Source organism: Tupaia chinensis, unplaced genomic scaffold, assembly GCF_000334495.1.
Source record: "Tupaia chinensis unplaced genomic scaffold, TupChi_1.0 Scaffold000250_1, whole genome shotgun sequence".
NCBI lineage: Eukaryota > Metazoa > Chordata > Mammalia > Scandentia > Tupaiidae > Tupaia > Tupaia belangeri.
This window is the reverse complement of record NW_006159730.1, coordinates 1,194,956-1,207,231: the sequence shown is the minus strand read 5'-3', so window position 1 is coordinate 1,207,231 and position 12,276 is coordinate 1,194,956.

Here is a 12,276-nt window from a genome sequence, read left to right as displayed (position 1 = left end):
TGGAGGCTGCTGCTTCTGTCCGCTGCCATCCCAGGGCGGCTGCAGCTCGTACTCTCTTCCCTAGACTTTGTAGACATGGGTATCCTATAAAGAACTGATGTGTATTTCAGCTCTGGAGGCTGGGAAGTCCACTGAGCGTCCAGGGAGGGCTAGCTTTCTGGTTCAGAGATGGCACTTGTCTGCGTGTCCTCATTTGGTGGAAGGGGTGGATGAACTTCTTCATGCCTTTTTTTTTTTTTTTTTTTTTTTGCCAGAGGGTGCATGAACTCACCAGAGAGACACAGAGATACACAGAGAGAGGGCGAGGGAGAAAGTACCCTCCAATGGCGTGCAGTCACACAGCAATCTCTTCTTTATTTCTCCACCCTATCAGGATTTTGGGAACAAACACGCATGCCTGACATTAAAAAAAAAATAAATTGCCAGAGGGCACGTGTGCTCACTAGAAAGAGACAGAGATAGGAAGAGAGAAAGAGAGAAAGCAGAAAGTGCCCCTCTGTGGGGAACTGTGCCCCTCTGTGGGGAACTGTCCCACCACAACACCTCGCCTCCATTTCTCCCTCTCTTTGGGATTTGGGCATGCACACACGTGCCTGGTTTGTTTCCCAAGCTGGTGGCACGAGGCCTAAATCTGCAGGGCCAGCCATGTTGGATCCAGCTGCCTTAAGCACCATTTCATGAACTGGTGGTGTTTTTCAAGTTGCTGGGGCCAGGATTTGAACTGTGGTTGGCTATGTGGGACCCATCTCTTTTAACCACCAGGTTATAGGACCACACCCTTAAGCTTCATTTATAAGGGTGCTAATCCCATTCATAAGGGCCCTCCACTCACCCCCTTATCATCTCTCAAAGACTCCACATCTTAATACCATCACTTTGAGGATCATGTCTCAACATAGAAACTACGGTGAGACACAAACATTCGGACCACAGGGCCTGGACTGTTCTCCAAGCCTCCTTCCCTGCCCCCCCCCCCAACAGTTCTCCACCTAGCCGGGGCCACCGCCGCCACCCTTAAACACCCTGTGCAGAGCCCCAGCCTCACACTTTGCCAGTGCCGTCACCCTCCCAGAAAGGCTACCTCTGCCCTGGACTTACTCAGGTTTTGTAAGACCTTCCCCTCTCCAGGGTTTGCTCTTTTCTGGAGCTCCGCAGCCTGAATGGGCCTGTGCTGCGTCTTCTCTGACATCCGTTACTCCATGCTACTCTGTGTCCCTGTCCTTTCACCACGAGGGCTCCAGGAAGGGAAAAGTCACTCGTAATTTTAGTGAGCTGATGAGGACAGCAAACCTTCAGGCTTAACACGCTAAGGCCGTGACAGGGATCATCCTTGTCAATTCTCTTTGCAAACATAGAGGATGAGAGTGACTACCGCCATTTTACAGAGAAGCAAACAGGTTCTGAGAGACTGCGTGGCTTGCTCAATGCAACCTCACTGGCCAGCAGCAGAGTGAACATTCGAATGGAGGCGAGGCTGACCTGAGCTCAAGTCCTTTACTTTGGGGCCATCCAGTCACTGGAGTGGTAGCAGGTACTGGGGACTGTCCTTTCCCAAACAGTCTCATTTGGGTGGGACACACTGGGAAACTGAGATCCACCTAAGGTCACATGGCCTGCTAAGGACAGAGCTGGGAGGTGGAGGGAGCTCCTGCCCACCCCTGAGCACTTGCCCACACAGGGATGGGGTCTCTGCTTCCGTTTCCTGTTATTTTCTTTCCTGTTCCAGCAGAAGGCGACTCTGAGAAGGGCTCATCTGCTCCCTGATGGCTTAGGGAGTGTCTACCCCCATCTCCCCCTCCCCTGGCAGGCCATAGGGCCAGCACCATTGAAGTTTCAGTCCCAAACCTCAGCCAGGCCCTGAACATATGTTCTACCCTGAAAGGAACAATGGGGCCTCTAGGCTTAATTAAGACCCCACAAAAAGCCCTCGGCTGGGCTGGCCTTTCTCTGCTTTTCGTGCCTTTTTTGCTCACCCCACCCCCACACTCCTGTTTCTACTAGCTCCTCTGTGGCAGGACTGAAAGGCTACAGAGACACTCTGGCTCCTCCACTCTCCCTGTTCTCTTTTCTCACACTCTGACCTCCCTCCACTCCTCTGAGCCCTGGAGTAGGGAAGGGGCCGCCTGGGTTCCCATGCCAGACTGCCGGGAGCCCCCAGGCTTAGCTGCAGAAGCAGGCGGCCAGTCCTGAGGGTTGCCTTCCCATGCAGGATTTCCTGGCTAACTCTGGGCTGAGCCTGGCCCAGGCCTGCAACTGGATCTAGATGTTCATAGGAGATTCTGCAACAGGAGGCTGCACTGACTCTAAAGTGGAACCCAGGTCTGAGAGCTCTGTAACTGCACCCTTGGGTCCAAGCCCACTGACCCATGAAAGCTCCTCGAAGGGCCCAGCACACCGTCAGCACTGGGGCACTTTGATGTTGAATGAATGCATGCATTTTCACTTATTTAGCAGAGCTCATGTACAGTTCACAGGTGCCTAAGAGCTAGTCATCCTTACATTAGGTAGTATTACCATTTCTAGTTTATAAAGGAGACAATTTAAACAGCATAATTCAGTTGTACCTTCCTTTGATCTTTACGTAAATGAAACTATGCAGTTATATTTTTTATTTTTTAATTTAATTTAATTCATTGTTATTATCTTTATTTTTTTGAAGTTGACCAGAGAGAGACAGAGAGAGAGAGAGAGAGAGAGAGAAGAAAGAAGAAGAGAGAGAGAGAGAGAGAGAGAGAGAAGAGAGAAAGCAAGCTGCGAGGTCCGGGACTCGAACTGTGGTCAGCCATGTGATAGCCCAGTTGCCTTAACCACCATGCTACCTGGTGGCCCCCTATGCAGTTATATTTAATTTGTTCCTGGCTTCTTTTGTACTATTTTAAAGTTTTCTCTACAGTATTGCATGTATATAGTTGGAGTTTATTGTCTTTATTATCGTTCAGTATTAATTCTATGACTCTATTACATTTACTTTGATGGACATTTGAATTGGTTTTCTGTTTCTATTACAAAAGTAGTGCTTGTACACTACTGTACTGAACTGGCAGACGTGAGCATTCACTTTTGTGTCCTAGGTCATGTGAATAGTCACCTTTCTAGGCAACTCCAAATGGCTTTCCAAAGTGGTCATACCAATTTACACGTCCATACCACAGCAGTATGTGGGGATTCTTCTTGCTGTAGGTCATCAACAGTACTTGGTGCTGCCAGACCTTTAAATTACACTTATTGGCTAAGTGTGCAGTAGTATCTTATGATGGTTTTAATTTGTATTTCTCTGATTGCTAATGATGCGGAACATTTTTTCAAAATTTTGTTTGCCACTTATATTTTTTCTTTTGTGATGTACTTGATCAAATATTTTGCCTTTTGCTGTTATCATATTCATTTTTAACAATAATTATTTAATTCTATTATTATTATTATTTTAATTTGACCAGAGAGAGGCAAAGAGAGAAGGAAAATGAGAGAAGTGAGAAAGCAAGCCGCCAGGTCCAGGACTTGAACCGCGGTTGGCCATGTGGGAGTCCAATGTCTTAACCACCAAACCATCTGCTGGCCCCCTCTATCTTATTCATTTATAGAAGTTCTTTCCATATTCTGGATATGAATCCTTTATTACCTACATGTATTGCAAAAATCTTTTTCTTGCATACTGTGCTTACCTTTTTATTCTTGAACAAGAGTCATGGGGCCAGCAGGTGGCATGGTGGTTAAGGCTCTGGACTTCCACATGGCTGACTGTGGTTTGAGTTCCAGACTTGGAGACTTAAAAAATCACAGGGAGAGTGTGTGCCCAAAATCTTGGGAGGAGGATAGAGGAGAAGGGATTGCCACATGGTCATCCTCCTGGGGATACACTTCCACTTTGCCATAAATCTCAGTGTTCTTAGACTTTATCTACCCATTGATTATTTTGTTATTTCTGTACCTACGTCACCAGTCTTCATGTCTTAACTACTATAACTTTAAAGTTAGATGCCTAATTAGATTAGGAACACAGGGTAAAATACCTTCTCTATTCCCCCTGTTAAGCATAACTAAAACCGTAGACCTTACGCATGCAACAAACATCAGAAGACTCTGAAAGGTAGGGAGAAGAAGGCAGACCGGCTGGGGATTTGGGATCTGTGTGATGACACAGCACAGGGGTGACTTCCCTTTTCAGCTCATGTATCTCAGGTTAGAGCTGAAGAATTTGGCAACTTAAAAGCAGCCAAAGGTGTAGACAATAAAAGCTCCCCAAAAACCTGCTCACTCTTGCTAAAGGGCTAGGAAAGGTACCTGACAAGACAGAAAACTTTTAGATAATATTGCTCTACTCTAGCCAAACACAATAGGAAAAACCCACACCTGCAAAAGCCAAGTGGCGAGCCTAGACTTCCACCACTGTGAGGCTGTAAAAAGGCGTGTAGCGCTCCTGCTGGAATGGTGTCAGAGAAGGCCACATAATAGTCAGGACTTTCATCCCTACTAGCTGGTAAGGAGATCCCCTCTTTCTCCTCTGGAGACCATCTGGGGAACAGGAACTCTCATCTCACATCCCCCTCAGCAGGAATGAGGAGCATCCCCTCACTCATCTTGGGTGCCAATGGAGACTGAGTGGGGAGCCTGGAGTTTTGCCTCCACCTATCGTTGATGAGGTAATGCCTTTTCTTCCTGATGGAGCAGGGACAGAAAATGCCAGCCAGGAAAAAGGGTTTGAACAAGAGCAGAGTCCCATAATAAAATATGAAAATGTCCAGGTTTCATGAGGAAATCACTTGTCAAAACTTATAACTAGGAAGATATCCATTTGAATGGATAAAAATACAATAAATAGATGCCAACACTGAGAGGGAGAAATATTAGAATTATCCCACAAAGCTTTTTAAAGCAACCATGCTAAAACTGTTTCAATGAGCAACTATGAACACACTTGAAATAGTGACAAAGACAAAGATACAAAAGAAATTTATATCCAGGAAAGTTTGGACCTGAAAAATACAATAGCTAAAATAAAAGATGGGCTCAACAGCAGAATGGAGTAAACAGACTGGAAGATAGAATAATATTGGGTCAAGGCAAAAGCAGGTTGTGTGGTAGTTAAGGTGCTGGACTACGACATGGCCAATGGCAGTTCAAGTCTTGGATCTGGCAGCTTGTTTTCTCTCTCTCTGTCTCTCTGGTCAAATTAAAATAAATAAATAAATTGGGGACTAGCAGGTGGCATGGTGGTTAAGGTGCTGGATACTTCCACATGGCAGATCACGGTTCGAGTCCTGGACCTGGTGGCTTGCTTTCTCACTTGCCCTCTCTCTCTTTCTCTCTGTGTGTCTCTCTGTCAAATTAAAGATACATGAATGAATAAATAAAATTAAAAATAAATAAATAAATAGAATTTAAAACAATTCAGTCATAGAAATTACTCAATCTGAACAACAGAGAAAAAAAACTTAAATAAACAAACAAAACAACCAAAAACCAAAACCTGAACAGAGCCTCAGGGACCTGTGAGACTATAACAAAACATCTAAATCTGTAGCACTGATGTCCCAGAAGGAGAGGAGAAAGAGGATGAGTAAGAAATAACAGCTTAAAAACATCCCAATTTGATGAGATACAAACCTACTGATTCAAGAAGCCAAGTAGATACCAAATAGGAAAATTCCAAAGATAGCTATCCAAAACACATCACAATTAAACTTCTGAAAATAAAAGACAAATAAAATACCTTAAGAGCAGCTAGAGAGAAGATAACATCTTATCCATAGGGGAAAATTATTAAAATGACAACATATTTTTCAATAGAAACCATGGAGGCCAGAAAAATACAGCATAAAATTTTTTGAGAGTTGAAAGAAAGAACTGTCAGCACAGAATCCTATACCTAGGAAAAATATTCTTCATGAATAAAGAGACTATCAAGGCATTTTCAGGTAAAGAAAGCTAAAATTATTTGTACTAAGAGACCTACCCTAAAAGAATGGCTAGAGGAAGTTCTCTAAATAGAAAACAATAAAAGAAAGAAACATGGAACATTAGGAGGAGAAAAGTAGCATGGTAAGCAAAAATGTGAGTAAATACAACAGCCTTTCCTCTATCCTTGAATTTTATAAATTATATTTGACAATTAAAGCAAAATTTACAAAATGATAATTTCCCATTTTTGTATCTGCTAAACATTTTGCTTTTTTCTCCCCTTGATTCCCTCCCTCCCGCCCTCCTTTGTTCTCCTTCCTCCCATACTCTTTCTAGTATCCACAGTTGCTCTTCCTGCCTTTATATATTCCAATCTTTTCGTTTCTGCTATAAAGTGCAGACATTCAGTATGTATTAAGTGGGGCCACACAGTGCCTCTCTTCCACAGTCTGGCTTGCTTCACTTAGCATTAAATCTTTCATATTCATCCACTTTCTATCAAATGCCATAGTGTCATTGTTTTTACGGCTGAGTAGTATTTCATAGAGTATATGTGCCACATTTTTCAATTCATTCATTTGTTCTTGGATATTTGGGTCAATTCCATGTCTTAGCAATTGTGAACAATGCTGCAATAAACATGGATGTTTAAGTCATTTTCCAACTGAACACATTCACAATCCCTTTGCTTCCATTTTTCTCCTGGGATTCTGGGCACACATGTACATAAACCCAATGTGATTTTCAAGCTGCTGGGTCTGGGACTTGAACTGAGGTCCACCATGTGGGAGTCCAGTGCCTTAACCACTACAATGCCTGTTGGCTCCTGGAAAAATATTTATAGGTGAGGCAAGCTTCTTGTAGAAAGCATATGGCTGGGTCTTGTTATTTATTCATTTGGCTAGTCTTTATCTTTTAATTGAAGAATTTAATCTGTTTACATTCAAGGTTATTTATGAGAGGTGACTCAGTGACTCCTGTCATCTTGTCAATTGTTTTGTGGTTGTTTTGTATATTCTTTGTTTCTTTTTTCTTCTTTTATTGTTAATATTTGGGATTGGGTAGAAGAGGAAATACTTAAAACAATTGTAATATAATGGGGAAAGAAAAGGGACATAAAGGGAAGTTAAGTTTTCATACTTCACACAAACAGTAAAACAATGACACTGGTAGACTGTGGAAGTTATATAAAATAATACCTAGAGCAACCACGAAAATAAGCTATACAAAGAGATACACTTAAAAATGCTATAGCTAGGACCAGCAGGTGGCGTGGTGGTTAAAGTGCTGGACACTCCCACATGGCCGGCCATGGTTCAACTCCTGGACCTGGTGGCTTGCTTTCTCACTTTCCCTCTGTGTGTGTGTGTCTCTCTCTCTGAAATGAAAATAAATGAATGAATAAATAAAATTAAATAATTATTTTTTAAAAATGCTATAGATATGGGGCCAGCAGGTGGCGTAGTGGTTAAAGAGCTGGACTCCCACATGGCTGACTGCAGTTTGAGTCCTAGACCCGGTGGCTTGCTTTCTTACTTTCCCTCTTTCTGTCTCTCTCTGGTTAGCACATGTGCACCATAGCAAAATTTTTAAAAAAAGTAATAATACTAATAAATAAGATAAATAATTCTTTAAAAAGTTTAAAATATTATGGATAAAGCAAAATAGAATTCTAAAACATGTTCAAGTAACTCATAGAAGGGCAGGAAATAGAAAACAGAAATGGAAAAACAGAATGAACAAACAAAAATTTATTGGAGGACTTTAACCTAACACACCAATAATTACATTAAATGTAATGGTATAAATAATCCAAATAGGGAACCAGCAGTTAGCGTAATGGCTATGTCGCTGGACTCCCACGTAGTTGACCATGGTTCGAGTCCTGGACCCGGTGGCTTAAAACTCACGCCGGGCGCATGTGCATGCGTGCCCAAGATCCTGAGAGGAGAATGGAGGAGAAGGGATTGCGGCGTGACCATCCCCCCTGGGGGGTGATTTCTCGCTTTCTGTCTCTCTGTTTCTCTCTGTCTGTCTGGTGAGCGCACACGCTCTATAGCAAAAACTTCTCCAAAAAAAAAAAAATCCAAATAAAAGGCAGATTGACAGAATGGATTAAAAATATGACCTAAGCATATGCTATGTGTAAGAAACTCACTTCGAATATAACAATTTAGTCAGGTTGAAAGTAAAATAATAGAAAAAGGTGCATCACAGAAAAATTAAAGAAAAGCAGAATAAAGTAGACTTCAGAGTAAAACCAAAAACATCACTAGAGATACTCAGAAACATTATATAGATAAAATGGTCAACCCACCATGAAGGCACATGAATCTGGTAGCACCAAACAGCAGAGTTGTAAAACAGGCGAAGCAAAAACTGACCGAACTGAGAGGAGAACTAGACACATCTATAATATTTATAGTCAGAGACTTCAAAACCCTCTCTGAACAATTGATAAGACAACTAGACAAAAAATCATCAAGGATATAGAAGAACTCAACACCCCCAGCAACTGACAGTATATAATTGAGATTTATAGCATAGAAAGCAGAATGCAGGGCCAGCAGATGGTGTGGTGGTTACGTTGCTGGACTCGCACATGGCCGACTGAAGTCTGAATCTCGGACCCGGCAGCTTAAAAATCACACTGGGTGCACATGCGTGTGTGCCCAAAATCCCAGGAGGAGAATAGAAGAGGAGGGATTGTGGCATGGTCATCCTCTTGGGGGGGTGATTTCTCATTTTTCTCTCTAAGTGTTTCTCTCTCTCTCCAGTGAGCATATGTACCTTATGGCAGAAACCTAAAAAAACCCAAAAACCAAAAACCAAAAAACAAAACAAAACAAACCAAAGGCAGAGCAGAATGGATTTTTTTCCACTCCCCTAGAGAACATTTATCACCAAAGATCATATCCTGGGTCATAAAACAAACCTTAACAAAAGTCTCGAAAACATATAGAGTGAGTTCTATGACTACAACAGAAAGAAAGCAGAAAATCTCTAAGCACTTAGAGACTAAACAACCCCTTATATAATCCATGGGTAAAAGGAGAAGTAGCAAAGGGAACTTAAAAATTCATTGAGTTAAATGAAAATGAAAACACAGCATGTCGGAATGTGTGGTCACAACTGAAAGAGTGGTGAAAGGGAAATTTATAACACAAATATTTACACTGAAAAAGAGGAAAGACTGGCCCCATAGCACCGTGGTTAAGTGCTATGTATTGGGAATCAGATCCCCCATGGTTGACTGTGGTTCAAATCCCAGCCCTGACAGCTTGAAAAACTGAACAGAGGGCCAGCAGGTGGCAAGGTGGTTGTGATGGCTGGACTCCATTCTAATGACCTAGCTGCTCATTAGAAATACTTGGAGATTGGCTTTTAAAATGTCTCCATGCCTAGGGACCAGTGGATGGTGTAATGGCTATGTCGCTGGACTCCCATGTAGTTGACCATGGTTTGAGTCCTAGACCTGGTGGGTTAAACTCCTGGACCTGGCAGCTTGCTTTCTCACTTTCCTTCTCTCTCTGGTCAATTTCAAAAAAATAGAATAATGACAATAAATAAAGTAATTAAAAAAAAACTGAGCAGACAGTAGTGAACTAATGAAGGTTCTTGAGCAGTGGAGACATCTGAAGGAGGTGGAGAGGTAACCAAAGTGATTCAGAGTCTCCTGAGGATGTTTGCTGTTGTCCTCCATTTCTCCATCCTATTGGAGTTTTGGGCATGCATGCATGCTTGGCGTGTTTTCCAAGCCACTGAGGTGGGGATTCAAACCTTGATTGGCCATGTGGGCTCTATCTTCTTAAAGCACTTGGCCCTGGGGCCAGCCCTCCTAATGCTGCCTCAATTGTAATGATAGTCCTTTCTAAATCCACACACTGTCAACTGCCACCTGGCCACTGGACTTGTCTGGTGAGACTTGCTTCCTCTTCTGCACTCTATGGTTATCTCCAGCTGGACTGTATCTCTTTGGCAACAGCTGTACCAGATCCACCTTCCTGGAAACATCCACCATCCCTTGCCCAGACCCCTAGCTCTTTCAGCCTACACAGGTCTCTCCTTCCTTGGGGCTTCTGGATTGTGAGCCTCACTTATGGGGCTCTGTTCATGGCAGGTGTCAGTTCTCAGACCTAGCTGGTCATTAGAAATACTTGGGGATTTTCTTTTAAAATGTCTCCATGCCTAGGGACCAGTGGATGGTGTAATGGCTATGTCGCTGGACTCCCATGTAGTTGACCATGGTTTGACTCCTAGACCTGGTGGGTTAAACTCATGCCGGGCCTGTGTGTGTGCATGCCCAAGATCTCGAGAGGAGAATGGAGGAGAAGGGATTGTGGTGTGGCCATCCCCCCTGGGGGGTGATTTCTCACTTTCTGTCTCTCTGTCTCTCTCTGTCTTGCTGGCAAGCGCACATGACCTATAACAACAACAACAAAAAACCTCTCCAAAAAAATCAAACAACAACAAAACCCATCTCCAAACCTAGATGTATTCCAGATCAATAGCATTGTGACCTTCGGGGTGACTCAGGCATCGGGATGGTTTCTAAATGTTGCTGGCAATTCTGATGTGCAGCCAGTTTTGAGATCCACAAACCACCTCCTACAAGCAGGATCCTGCCTTGTGACTGCCCCTTCCATGAATGTACTGTGCACACCTGGAATACACTGAGGAACAGGAAAAAGCTCAGGATTTTGGTTTTAAATTCTATTCCTTTAAAACGCACTTAGGGAACCAGCAGTTAGCGTAATGGCTATGTCGCTGGACTCCCACATAGTCGACCGCGGTTCGTGTCCCGGACCCGGTAGCTTAAAACTCACACTGGGCGCATGTGCGTGCGTGCCCAAGATCCCAAGAGGAGAATGGAGGAGAAGGGATTGCGGCGTGACCATCCCCCCTGGGGGGTGATTTCTCGCTTTCTGTCTCTATGTCTCTCTCTGTCTGGCGAGCGCACGTGCCCTATAGTGAAAATCTCTCCATAAAAAATGAAAAAAAAAACCGTACTGAATGTTGGGGCTGGCAGGCAGCATGGTGGTTAGAGCGCCGGACTCTCACATGGTCAACCGGTTTGAGTTCCAGACCTAGGAGCTTGCATTTGCATTTTCCCTCTTTCTGTCTCTCTGGTCAATAATAATGATAGAAATAAAAAATGAAAAATAATTCTCAAAATCAATATGTGAACAAAATGTGCTCAGTGTGGTAGGTCAGTAGTAATGATAATATAGCATTAATAGCCGCCCACAGCCCTCGAGCACTTCCTGTGGCCCGGCTCTTCTCTCAGAGTGCTTAGTGCTTCACAAACCGGGGTGAGGTGGGTACTGTCAGTAGCCCCATGTTACAGGTGAAGGAACCGAGGCGGGGAAGGCTGACTGGCTGGTTCAGAATCTGGCCCTAGAAAGCAGCCATGCCAAGATTCAAGTGCTGACCGGCTCCAGGAGCCATCTTTCATGTACAGTGCCAACAATCTGCTCTTGCAGGACACACGTGTAACTGATAAAAAACAAAACACAAACAAAAACAAGCAAAACCCCACACACACACACACACACACACACACACACACGATACTGATATCAGTAGGACCGTCAAACATGTTTTACCAATTAAAAGCTCTCACAAGCAAATAATTAAATTATGGTGGCAGACCATGCGTCTCTGAGGCAAGGTCTGTTTCTCATCTTCGGTTCCTTCCACCCAGGGGCTAGCAGGCATCGGGGTCCTGATATATATACTCAATACATATCTGCCGGGAAACACCTAACGTTTATCAACCTTTACCACGTGCCAGGGACATCATTCTAAGTCTTTGCAATAATTCTACGAGACTAGGATTATACCCAATAAGCAGAGGAGGGCACTGAGCAGCTGAGTACCCCGCCAGCGTCCAGACCTGAGCCCGGAGCGTTGTCTCACACAGGTCACTGAGGACCCCACTGCACTGGTGACCAGGTCCACGGTGAGGAGCAAAGGAAGCTGGAAGGGCTGGGTGGGCGGGAGAACATCAGGGAGCAGCATGGTTGTTCACGCCTTCTAGATGGTTCCTTTCGCTAGGAATGCCTTACCCTATTTGCCTGACAGGTAAATTCCTATCTATCCCCGTCAGGACCCAGTTCAAGGCACCTCTTCCAGGAAACCTGCCGCAGTGAATTGCACCTGCCCAGTTGTTCATGCCTCCTCTTCTCCTCCACTGGCCTTGGAGCTTTCGTGGGGTGCGCCTGCCTTTCGTCCCAGACCAGGAGATGAAACCCGCCCGCTCGGTTTTTCCTCCGTGGGCTCCAATTCCCCCCCCACCCCCGCCCCATATCTCCTTCTCCCCATACCCTTCAGCCTCCCTTCCTCCGCGCCCCGCCCCACGCCGCCCAGGTCCCGCCC